Source organism: Mastomys coucha, unplaced genomic scaffold (genome assembly GCF_008632895.1).
Source record: "Mastomys coucha isolate ucsf_1 unplaced genomic scaffold, UCSF_Mcou_1 pScaffold12, whole genome shotgun sequence".
In the NCBI taxonomy this organism is placed as follows: domain Eukaryota; kingdom Metazoa; phylum Chordata; class Mammalia; order Rodentia; family Muridae; genus Mastomys; species Mastomys coucha.
This window is the reverse complement of record NW_022196894.1, coordinates 7,575,566-7,584,949: the sequence shown is the minus strand read 5'-3', so window position 1 is coordinate 7,584,949 and position 9,384 is coordinate 7,575,566. Positions and strand designations below refer to the sequence as shown.

Sequence of the window (9,384 nt, the reverse complement as noted above, 5' to 3'; positions counted from 1 at the left end):
AAAGAAAAGAAAAGAAGAAGAAAAGAAAATCTTGTCGTGGGTGCTGTACTATGTCCCATGGTTGCTCTTTTGTCCACACTTCTTTCCTTGCAAGCGTTCATTGCACTGAGTCCTTGGTTTGTTTTCCAGGCCTGTGGCCTCTGCTACACCATCTGGACTGGTTCCTCATGGGGACTCCTGCTGTTGCCCTGTGTCAGCTTTGGATCTGCAGGACCCGCCCCTTCACACAACCCAGCAGTGCATAGATGAGGTAGATGCTGGGTGGGCCAGCTCAGAGCCCTGGGTCTGAGCCTAGGTGGTAGCTGAGCTGGTCAGCTGGCTGGCTGGCTGCACCCGCTCCTCTAGGGCAAGTTCTCCAGCACAGTCCCAGGCTAGCTCACCCAGTGCCTCAGTCAGCCGTGGGGTTGGGGGGACAGTTCTGCTCTCATGACCTCTGTCCTTTGTTCTCACTCATACTCTCCTTCTGTTCCACCTTCTTGCTGCCCCCACCTGAGCCTGGAAAAATTTACTTTTTTTTTTTCTGTTGTTTTGTTTTTTTGAGATAGGGTTTTTCTATATATCCCTTGCTGTCCTGGAACTCACTATGTAGACCAGGATGACCTCAAACTCATCAATCTACCTGCTTCTGCCTCCCAAATGCTGGGATTAAAGGCATCTACCATCACTGCCTGAAAAAAAAATGTACTCTTTAAGATAATAATTTTTTTGAGGTAGGATCTTGTCATGTAGCCACAGCTGTATAGTGATTAGTGGTTTTCAATCTCTTTATCCTGTGCTTTAAAGCTACTATTTTAAGCTACTCTTTTTGTTTTGTTTCATTTTGTTTGTTGTTTTTTGGCTTTTCAAGACAGGATTTCCTCTGTGTAGCTCTGGCTGTCCTGGAACTAGGAAAGGACCCACCATTTCCATGAAGGGCACAACCAGGAAGTTGCAAGCACTTATGCTCATATTCCATTGGTCAGAATTCAATCATCTGGTCCCCACCTTGATACAAGGGAGCTGGAACATGTCATGTTCCTTCTGGATGGCCGTGTTCCTTCTGGATGGCCTGCTTAGGCAGAGTTCAGAGATTCTTTTTTTTTTTTTCAAAGACTTATTTATTGCTATATGTAAGTACAATGTAGCTGTCTTCAGACACACCAGAAGAGGGCGTCAGATCTCATTACAGATGGTTGTGAGCCACCATGTGGTTGCTGGGATTTGAACTCACGACCTTCGGAAGAGCAGTCGGTGCTCTTACCCGCTGAGCCATCTCACCAGCCCGAGTTCAGAGATTCTATTGCTTTGGAAGAAGGAGAGCATGGATACTGAGAGCAGCCAACATCAGTGTGATGCTGCCAGTGTGAGCGCTGCAAGAGGTGGGGGTGAGAAACGAGTGGTAAGACTCCCCTCTCCGTCCCAGCGTGCACACAGTATGTGAAAGTGCTTCTCTCAGAGGCAGGAGCACAGGGCTATTTCTTTCTAACCTGCATTAGCTACAGATCTGGCCTTTGTATGTGGCGGAGAGAGCAGCAGGGATCAAGGCCCTAAGAACTAAGGCCAAGACATAACCCAGTTATAGCCCACAGGAAGACATGTTGACTCCAAACTGATCTTGGAGAACTGGGCAAGAGTCTGGTACTGTGCTTCTTGTAACAGGCCTGTCTTACATCTCCAGGAAGGAAGCAAGAGCCCATGGTCCCCCTTTGCTGGGCCTCGGCTGGGATGAGAGGACCTGGGAAGGTAGCCTGAGTTTGACTGGGACCTGAGAGACACTGGCTTAGCTTCAAATTCCAGCTGTGCCATATGGACAAGCTGCTTAACATCTCCAACGTTAGGCTTCCTGTGTGGTGTGACTTCATGATGAAAATGTCCTTGTAGAATATCCCATGTAGGAGTCTGGTCAAGGGCCTTCCATTCAGTAGGTACACAGGAGGAAGCTGGTTTCCTGTAGAGCAGTGGTTCTCAACCTGTAGGTCAAGACCCCTTTGGGAGTTGAATGACTCTTTCATAGTGGTCACGTTAAGTCCATTGGAAAACACAGATATTTGTATTATGCTTCTTCATAACAGTAGCAAAATTACAATTATGAAGTAACAACAAAAAAATTTATTGTTGGGGGTCACCACAACACGGGGAATTATATTAAAGGGTCACAACATTAGGAAGTTTGAGGTCCACTGCTTAAGGAAGCCTGCCCCCCTGTCCCATCTCAGCATAAGGGCTCTGAGGCAGACAGCCATGCCAGCCGTCTCCCAGGGCAGGGGATGTATGGCAGCATAAGGGCTCTGAGACAGACAGCCATGCCAGCCGTCTCCCAGGGCACGGGATGTTTGAAGGCAAGCTGGCTGGTGAGGAGTCAGTTACACCAAATGGTCTCAAGTGATGATAAGGGAGATGTTCCAAACGAAGACCTCTCCCAGACAGACAGACCACTGTCTCTTCGAGCTAGATCTAGGAGTTCCCATAAAACCCATTAGCATGTAGATCTATGGAGGTACCCAGACTACTGGGGTTCGAATCCTCCTTCTGTCCTTTTCTACCCCTCTGTTTGTTGGGGGTCACAAGATCACCTGTCACTTGGGCATACAATGAGCACAGAGGGCTGGATGTATGACAAACATGTTGATATGGTAGCTGAAGGTGCAGGGGGACTCCTAACATCCTGGTACTTGAGACAAAACCAAACAAACCAATCCTTGAGGACTGCCTACAAGCCTGTCCTAACACCCTTCATGTCATTGGCCTGTCCAGCTGGCCACAGACAGCAGCCCCCTCAGTCAGAGAGGCCAGACAGACCCCTCCATCATCACTCTCTGCCATGAGTTCAGTGCTAGCCTGGCCGACATGAAATCCTGTCTCAAAGCCAAAGGCAGAAGCTGGGATGATTGGTCAATAAATGCCTTACAAGCATGAGCTTGCTTGTTTATTCTATTTATTTTTGAGGACTAATACCATTTTACTATTAATCAAAGCAGCCATTAAAAATGCTGAAAGATGGTGAGTTCCAGGACAGTCAGGGATACACAGTGAGACCCTGTCTCAAAAAAACAAAACAAAAGAAGGAATTTATATATAGATGCAGAACTGGTCTCTGAGGCAGTGGTCACCTTTACAGGTGGACACATCTGCATGCCTCTGGGTAACTGTTCTCTCCCCCACCCTTCTCTCTCTCCCTATCCCTACCCCTACCCCTACCCCCCATCTCTCGTTTTGTTGTGTTTTGTTTATAAGACATAACTGTGTAGCCCTGGCTGTCCTGGAACTCATTCTGTACATCAGGCTGGCCTCAAACTCAGAGATCCACCTGCCTCTGCCTTGCAAGTGCTGGCTGAGCACAGCCTCATTTGCATCCAGTTCTGAACAATTTACAGTGCTGTCAGACAGCTTGGAGGTGGAGGGCTAAGGTAACTCAGAAGCCTGTACCAGAAAGACACGGGGTGGAGTCTGCCCATTTCAAAAGCTTTCATCATCAATTTCTTGAGGGTACACCTCCTACTCATACACACTGGCTGTTTTCTGGATGCATGGCCATACCCCCTTTCTACACCACACCCTTGCTGCAGCAATCGGTGCTGCTACTATGCTTTCCTGCCCCTCATCCACCGAACACCTTGACCACCTCCAAGCCCAGTCTCTGGAAGTCCTGGTCTAGCAAGTTTATTTCCCTCCTCCTTTGGAGCGTTGGCTGGAAAGCAAATGGGCTTCCATTGGGCTTAATGTGGTTTGAGTTCCACCCGGCACTTTTCATCTGAGACTGGACAAGTCAAGTCTGTGAAGTAACAGAGCCAATCTCATGGAAAGCTATCTCTGCTTAGTGTTTATGATTAAATCTGCCAGTCAGTGGTGGTGCTCGCTTCTAATCCTAGCACTACAGAGGCAGAGGCAGATGGATCTCTGAGTTTGAGGCCAGCCTGGTCTACAGAATGAGTTCAGGACAGCCAGGGCTACATGGAGAAACCCTGTCTCAACAAAACAAAACACTTAAATGATGTGAGATCAGGAAAGTGTTAGGCAGGTCCTTAGAAGTCAGCTGGAGCTAAGGATGAGTCTCAGCTGGTGGAGTACTTGCCTAATATGCACAAAGCCCTGGGCTTGGTCCCCAGCACCCCACAACTCACTTACTGTCACCTCACAATCAGGAGGTAGAGGCAGGAGATTCAAGGTTGTCCTGTGAGTTTAATGCCAGCCTGGCCTGAGACTGACTCAAAAGAAAAAAGACCTCAGCTGTTTCTAACTTTGAGAATAAATAAGGGCCCATGGGGTTCTGGACCTCATGCTTGCAGCTGGGCCACCATCTGCAGGTCCTTGGGGTTGTACTGATGGATAGGGCTCAGCTGGTAGAGGGAGGCTGTTTGGGGACATCTGGCTATGGGACATATGGTTTGGAAACCTGTGCACAGGGATGAGAAGGTTAATGCCTGGAAGAAGAGCAGTGCCAGGCACAATGTGTGGACTCCCTCCCCAAAGCCCGGACAGTGAACAACAACCACTTTGGCCCCAGCACAGCAGCTGCCCGCCTGTTGAGCGAAACCTGGTTCCGGTTACATTCAGAAGCTCCAACCCCACAGAGTAACAAGGAAGTCACTGATTAGACTGTTACACTGACGTATTTTGGGGGAAGGGTTTTTTGCCCCAGGTATTTTACCTGTTGGGGGAACAAAGGAGAGGCATTAAAAATTCAAGATGACTGAGTGACCAGAACTTGTGTTGTCTAATATTTATCTTCCCACGTGGGTAAGGTACAGTATGGCTAGCCTATCTCTTCTTATCTCTTTCAATCTCTTCCTATCTATTTCTTACTCCTATTACCAGAAGAACCCTTTCTTTCATTTACGTTGGCGCAGGCGGCCAAGAACAATGAATATTGAGGATCCCACAATACTCCACAGCAAGCCCCCTTTCCCTGCATCCTATCACACAGATATTCCTTCAACATCTAGTGAACATGGACCTAAGAGATTGGAGCACAGGCTGTGTGGCCATGGTCAAGTCACTTTGCCTGTGTGGGCCTCAGTTTCTTCAGAGGGCATGTATTTCCCAACTGGGCTAGTAATGCCCCATAGCTGGCAGAGCACAGCCTCTGCTGCATGTGTGAGAGCTCCTGGAGAACAAACTAAAACGTGAATCAGTGCTCCAAGTACAGAGACCCACCTTCACTGTTGGCGAGATCTGCTCTTGCCTCTGAAGCTGAACACCTCTCTTATTCTCTCTTTGGACATAAGAGTTCTATGAACTCTAGTACTTAAACAACAGCTCCAGGCCCAGCAAGATGTCTCAGCAGGAAAAGGGGCTTGCCACCAAGGCTGACAACCTGCGTCTGATCTCTGGAAAACATGGTGGAATGAGAGAGTTGACTCCTGCTTGCAAATTGTTCTCTGACCTCAGTGTGTGCTATTCCACACACACACACACACACACACACACACACACACACAGCCCTCAACACCCCCCCACACACACCAACACACACTCTAAAACTAATAATAAGCTGGGCATTGTGGCGCATGCCTTGAATCCTAGCACAAAGGCAAATTGAATTTATGAGTTTGAGGCCAGCCTAGTCTACATAGGGAGTTCCAGAACAGCCAAAACTACATAATAGATTCTGTCTCAAATAACCAATAGTAATAATAATAATAATGATAAACTCCCACAGCCGCTTCATTTCTCTGGGTCTCAGCCTTTCGGGCCTCTGTAGCTGTGTGTCCATAATAAACCATACTGGACCTACTTTTATGGAGAATCCTTGCTAACAATGGGCTAGTGTGTGCCCTCAAGCCACAAGGTGTTTAAATTAAGGACCCGACACAGACTGAACCTATAATTTTGTTACTATCAAGAAGGCCTCAGCTTGGCAGGGTTGTGAGAGCCACGGAGCGAGCATAGTCCCCTGTGTTGGCTCAATTTCCATCTCTTTCTCTTTCATTCTGAGCAGCAGTGGTCATCAAGAACCTGGTGCATCGATGTGCCCAGGGGTTATGAGGGGGAGCAATGGATGTGTAGGAGGCTTACGTGGTGCTCTCCCAGGGCTGGAATGTAGCTCAAAGATAGAGCACTTGTCTAGAATGTGTAAGGCCAAGATTTCATCCCAGTACTGTAAAATATGAATAAGGACTTAGTCATGAGCACTTGTCCCTCTTACAGAAAAACATGGTTCAGGTCCCAGGCTCTGCCTGCCAGCTAACAATTAGAATACCAGTTCCAAAGGCTCCGACACCCTCTTCTGACCATCTCAGGCACTGCAAGTATATGGTGCACAGACACACATACAGCCCAAACACCTACACACATAAAATACAAATTGTGGTGATGTTAAACAGGGTGGGTGCAGTGGTGTGTGTCTTTAATCCCAGCGCTCAGGAGGCAAAGGCAAGAAGATCTCTGTGAGTTTGAGGAGTGAGTTCAAGTGACAACCAGAGCTACATTTAGAGACTCCCTCTCAAAATAAAGCAAAATAAACAAAACAACAAAAATTGTAGCGATACAATATTATTTAATGTCTCTTACATTCTAAGTCATGGGAACTTTCCTAGACCTCAAAGCCAGAGTTTCCAATACACCTTGAGGCCACTTAAGACAGCTGCCCTATTGTGTACTCAGCCCTTTGCTTAACTTGCCTTCAAGAGAACAATGTAACAGTAAGTATCACTTGCCGTGGATTTCCCATGTAACTAACCTTTATAATTTAAACTAATGCAAAACTGTAATCTTAAATGTGTGTTCTTGGGGCTGGAGAGATGGCTCAGCAGTTAGGAGCACTGACTGTTCTTTCAAAGGTCCTGAGTTCAATTCCCAGCAACCACATGGTGGCTCACAAACATATGTAATGGGATCTAATGCTCTCTTCTGGTGTGTCCGAAGACAGTAACAGTGTACTCACATACATAAAATAAATAAATCTTTTAAAAAATCTGTTTTTCCTGAACTCAGAGTAATACATGCATGTACTAATAATCATTTGCTGAAAGGAGCAAAAAGAAGTAAAAAGTAACCTTATAAAATGAACATCTATCATAAATGTTGAACACAGCATACAGATATCACCTAGCAAACAATGATTTTTGTAACACTGTTCGCTATCTGGGGCAGATGCAGTCAGTGACTTAATCCCTTGTAAAATTCTGCTTGAGATTTCTGTAAAGTATCCCTCACTCCTTCCCCATGTGATGCTTTCTGTGTTGTGCAATAAGAACAGAGCAAAGTCCTTTGTTAGGGAAAGACACATTCAGACAAACAGACGCACAGGGACTCAGTCATATGGCAGCCTTCAGGCAGTCACAGGTTCAGACGGACAAGAGGACAGAAGACACAGGGAGACTGAGGCAAAGAGCTCTAATCTGGGCTCACTCTTGGTTCAATGACTTTGGTTTCTTTCTTTAATTTGATACTAATACATTCTTAGTGACTCAGAGTTAATCACTAATTTTTTTGTTTTTTGTTTTTGTTGTTTTTTCGAGACAGGGTTTCTCTGTATAGCCCTGGCTGTCCTGCAACTCACTCTGTAGACCAGGCTGGCCTCAAATTCAGAAATCCGCCTGCCTCTGCCTCTCAAGTGCTGGGATTAAAGGCATGCGCTACCACTGCCCGGCAATCACTAATGTTTTAAATCCACACAAGAACATAAGCAAATAGTTTTAAATTTTTAAACCAAAAAAAAAAAGGTTACCCACATAAAGTCAGACATGAATAATGGCCCCTGAGAACTTCCAAGTCCTCCATTCAGTGCTCAGGGTGTGTCAAAAGGACTTGCAGGTGTCGTTAAGGAGCCAGGGAGTCCACCATAGTCACAGAGATAGTCCCAAAAGGCAAGAATTGGGAAGGTGCCAGTAGCAGGAGTTACAGAAGAGACCTAATGAAGGAGCCATGAGCCAAGGGAGGCAGCAGCTTCAGGAAGTGGGAAGAGCCTCCCAAAGGCTTTTAGCCATAAGAAAATCACTGTGGATTTCTACCTCTCAAGGAGTATAAAAGAATTTATGAATGATGCAAACCCCTGAGTATGTGGTCAATTATTAATGCAGCTTCAGGAAATTAACACAGTGGGAGAGCAGCTGCCTGCATTTCCTCCCATCCCTGAGTGGGTAGGCTTAAGTGGTAGGGAAGTTGATTAAATGAGGTGGTGGTGTAACTAGGTGTGGGGCTGAGTGTGAGTGTGTGTGTGTGTGTGTGTAGCATAATGTGCCCGAGGATGGACAGTTGGGTAGGCCATCCCATAGTGCTCTAGAACTATGAGGACACTGACTGAAGGGCTCAAGAGTTCCAGTTGCAGCACGTGCCTTTAGTGCAATGCCCAAATTCAAGAGAAACAAGAGTTTCCTTAACAAAAACTGCCAAGGCTCAGAACTGAAACAGCACCTGATAGAGGAGCTTTGGAAATGTGTGGGCACCTACAAGTACCTCTTAATCTTCTCTGTGGCCAACATGAGGAACAGCAAGCTGAGTGCCTACCAGCACAGCCGCATGTTCTTTGGCAAACACAAGGTGGTGATGGTGGTCTTGGGTCGAAGCCCATCTGACGAATACAAAGACATCCTACGTCAAGTCAGCAAGAAGCTGAGCGGTGAAGCTGGGCTCCTCTTCACCAACCGCACGAAGAAGGTAGTGAATGAGAGGCTCACAAAGTATGCAGAAATGGGTTTCTGCTAGAGCTGGAACAAAGCAACTTTAACTGGGAGCCTGGAGCCAGGGCCCCTGAAGCAGTTCCCTTATTCCATGGAGCCACAGCTGAGACAGCTGGGTCTGCCCACTGCCCTCAAGAAAGGTGTGGTGACTCTGACTATGAAGTATGCAAGGAGGGTGACATGCTGACCCCAGAGCAGACCCATGTCCTGAAGCTGTTTGGGAATGAGATGGCTGATTTCAAAGTTACCATCAAATTCATGTGGGAGGCCCCGTCGTGAAGATTCCAGCAGAGAATCAGGAGAATGAGCTGCCTGAGATCATACCTGAGTCTGAGGGAGAGTCTGAGGAGGAGGATGACAGCTGACTCTTAAGAGCCAGGGCTAAGGCCTTCCAGCAAGTTCTTTATCCCCACTGCACCCCAGAACTGCTGTCACAGATCAGCTATTTATTTTGCTATGGATAAAGACAAAGAAGGGTGCTAGGAAATGACTTTGTTTCTTTATAGAATAAAGTTTTGTCCACAGGGTGTTCCCTGTAGACAGCAGGGGGTAGAAAAAGAGTTCTGGTTGCAGGTCTAGCTCTGGTTCTCAGTCACCCATGTGGAGCCTCCATCCCTATCATCCGGTAGCAGACATGAGTGCTTGGTGTCTGGGAGGAGTAGATGAGGCTGTGCCTGGCACCGAGCTGGGCACTTCCAGGGTGACTGAGCGCCCTCTAGAGGAAGACTTTGGAGTGGCAGAGAATCTCTTTCTCATTCTGGGAAAGATCCCATGAGTCTCAGGA

General features: G+C 47.0%; 1 pseudogene; it reads left to right on the top strand.

Annotated features, from left to right (window-relative positions):
• Window positions 1–8,265: 8,265 nt before the first annotated feature.
• LOC116086291 lies at window positions 8,266–8,965 on the top strand (annotated as a pseudogene).
• Window positions 8,966–9,384: the final 419 nt, after the last annotated feature.